Consider the following 3,678-nt stretch of genomic DNA (forward strand, 5'->3'; position numbering starts at 1 on the left):
CCTTGTGGCCAGAACACCAGGCTTCACGGGTGTTCCCGCAATAACCACGCCTTCTGATGAACACAGACCGGGGTGCTGAGACCGTCAGGGAGGCTCCGCCCACACCTGGCCAAGGGGAGGGCACCAGCACGGGCTGATCAGACGCTGCCACCCTGAAAAATGCACTTGAAGGGGGCCTGACCTGAAGAGGCCGGCCTGGGAGGGCTTGGCTTCTGAGTCACAGCTGCCCCCTTTCTACGCGTGCACTTCTGCCTCGGTTTCCCTGCTCACATCCCCTACTCCCGCTGCCCAGCCCCCACCCATGAGGCACATCTGTCTCTGCGTGTTTAGGTCTCCAGGCTCAGCATCTGGAGGTCCTGGGGCTCCCCCAACAGTTACGAGGCAGCCAGTCTCCGTTGCATCTGCGGGGAGGACCCTCCCCCCGAAAGCCATCCTGCAGGTGGGCACCCTTCATTCTGGGTTTTTGCGCTGTCAGACCCGGAGCCCACCTGCTGCTGGGATCTAGTGCTGGACAACTTTTTGGGACTGTGTGGCCTAAGCCTAACTCCTGTATGTGACACAGGGACAAGTGTTGGACCAGATGGAATTCCCAGGAAGGTACAGACCTAGAGGGTAACCTTTCTCTCATTCCCCAAATATCTAACCTTCCTCTTCACTGGACAACACAAAAACACCCGGCAAGAGGCTGGCAAGGGCCCTGTGGTTCCCCGCAAGGAGAGGTCCATAGAGAGAGTCTAGAGTGTGGCCACAAAAACAGCACAGCTCCACTGGGATCCTGTGGGGCTGACCACATGCTCAGACCTCCTCCCAAGTTTAAGAAATGTCAGGACTCCTGACTTGTATGCTTGGTATCCTCATTTTTTCTTTTTCTTTTTTTCTTAGAAGGGGGATCAGAGGGAGAGAGAGAATCTCAAGCAGGCTCCACGCCCAGGAGCCTGATGCAGGGCTTGACCTCACAACCCTGAGATCATGCCCTGAGCCAAAACCAAGAGTCGGAAGCTCAACCGACTGAGCAACCCAGGCGCCCCAGCTACTCTGATTTTAAAGGTGGCAATTCAACTTATTAAAAAAAAAAAAAAAGCCACCATGGGGGCCACAGTGTGGGACAAAAGCATATTTAGAAACAACATCTCTAGCTCTCAGGTGGGCAGTTTCCAAGCCCCGCTCTGCTGTCACAGTCCCTGGTTCTGTTGGTTGGCATTCAAAAATCTGCAAAGAATGGAAAGCCATAGAACCTATGGAAGAAAAGCCCATGGCTGGTCAGCAGAGTGTGTCTTGGGGGCTGAAGAGATGTGTTCCCAGGTATCTGTCCCTGGCTGGGCTCTGGGCCGGGCCTGGCTGAAGGGACAGAGACAAAGGACGCCCCTAGAGGATGACCCTTTGCAGCATGAAGAGTCTCCTGGGCTTTTCAAGTGTCTTCATGTGCTGAGAATGGGAAGAAGAATCCCTCCTCTTCAGTTTATGGAGAGGAGTCACGAGATTAAGTGCACAAAGCACCCAGCACAGTGCCTGCCATGGAGAAGAAAGGGCTGCCAAGACCAGTCCTCCCCAAGGGCCCGCGCCACCTGCAGGGCCTGGAACCATAACACGGGTCGTCATTCCAACTGCTAATGGTGCTCTGGGCCAAAAAGACTTGTCCACTGGGCTCCCACGATTTACCAGGGTTTCCAAGCTGGCTGAGGCTTGGAGGGCCCTCTACCCCAACACCATTGGAATTTTGATAGAGATTGCATTAAATTTGTAGATTGCTTTGGATAGAACTGACTTCTTAACAATATCAATCCCAGGCTCCGGACCCAAGTCCACCCTCCTGGTGCCTCAGATGAGAAGATGAATGGGTGTCTTTCCATTTATTTGTGTCTTCTCTCATTTCTTCTCAGATGAGAAGATGAATGGGTGTCTTTCCATTTATTTGTGTCTTCTCTCATTTCTTTCAGCCACGTTTTATAATTTTCACTGTATAAGTTTTTCGTTTCCCGGGCTGAGTTGATTCCTAACTATAAGCTCCTAAGTCTATTCTTTGTGATGCTATTGTAAATGGGATTGTTTTATTAATTTCTTTTTTTAAAAAAAGATTTTATTTATTTATTTGACAGAGAGAGAGGGAGATAGTGAGAGAGGGAACACAAGCAGGGGGAGTGGGAGAGGGAGAAGCAGGCTTCCCGCTGAGCAGGGAGCCCGATGCGGGGCTCGATCCCAGGACCCTGGGATCATGACCTGAGCTGAAGGAAGATGCTTAATGGACTGAGCCACCCAGGCACCCCATCTTGATTTCCTTTTTTGATTGTTCATTGTTAGTGTGTAGAAACACAACTGTTTTTGTTTTTGTTTTTGTTTTTGTTTTTTTGGTGTTGATTTTGTATCCTGTTATTTTGCTAAATGAATGTTAATTTGTCCAATAGGTGCGCACGCACGCGTGCCCATGTGTGTGTAACAGTCTGTGTGTTTAGGGTTTTCTACATATGAGAACTAATTTTACTTCCACCTTTCTGATTTGAGTGGCCTTATTTATCTTTGTGCTGGCTAGAATTTCTTGTACTTTGTGGAATAGCAGTGGCAGAAGTGAGCATCCTTGTGTCGTTCCTGATCTTAGTGGAAAAGCCTTCCATCTTTCATCATTGAGGATGATGCTATCTGAGAATGTCTTAATTTCTCCCTCATTTTTGAAGTACAGTTTTGCTGCATGTAGGGTTCTTGGTTGACAATTTTTTACTTTTGACCCTCTGAATATATTAACCCACTGCCTTCTGGCCCCCAAGGTTTCTGATAAGAAATCTGCTGGTAATATTATTGAGGATTCCTTGTATGTGACAAGTCACTTTTCTCTTTGTTTTCAAGATTCTGTCTTTCAACAGTTTGATTATAATGTGTTTCAGTGTGGGTCTCTTTGAGTTTATCCTACTTGGAATTTGTTGACCTTCTTGTATGTTTATATTCATGTCTTTTATCAACTTTGGGAAGTTTTGAGCCATTTTCTCTTCAAATAACCCCTCTGCCCCTTCTCTCTGTTCTCTTTCTGGGACTCTCACAACATGTATGTCGGTCTGCTTAATGGTGTCCACACATCCCTCGGGTTCTGTTCATTTTTCTTCAATCATTTCCCCCCCTGTTCCTCAGAATCAATTACTTCAATTGTCCTATCTTTAAGTTCACTGATTTTTCTGTCTGCTCAAATCTGCTTTTGGAAACTTCTAGTGAATTTCTCATTTCAGGTATTGTATTTTTCTGCTCTAAAAATTTCTTTTGGGTTCCTTTTTCTTTCTTTATCTCTTTATTGATATTTCTATTTTGTTCATACATAGTTTTCTTGACTATCCACCTTTAACTTTAGCTCTCTGAACATCTTTGAGACAGTTGTTTTGAAGTCTTTGCTAATCAGTTCATCATCTCATCTTTCTTAGGGATGGTTTCTCTGACTAATTCCCCCCACCCCCTTAATAGTCCTTTCCTTCCCGTTTCTTTGTAGGTCTTGTGATCTGTTGTTGTTGTTGTTGAAAATGGGACGTTTGAATCTTGTAATGTAGTAACCCTAGAAATCAGATTTCTGCAGGGCTTTCTGTTTTGTTTGCTTTTTTAAATTGTTGTAGGGTGCCTCTGTGCCTGGATCAGACTGAGGTATGAATTTAAGGTCCTTTTGGGTCTTCTCTGAGGCTACACCTTTCTCTGGACATGTGCAGT

This window comes from Callorhinus ursinus, unplaced genomic scaffold, assembly GCF_003265705.2.
Source record: "Callorhinus ursinus isolate GAN/ISIS: 27379988/994484 unplaced genomic scaffold, GSC_fseal_2.0 scaffold81, whole genome shotgun sequence".
Classification (NCBI taxonomy): domain Eukaryota; kingdom Metazoa; phylum Chordata; class Mammalia; order Carnivora; family Otariidae; genus Callorhinus; species Callorhinus ursinus.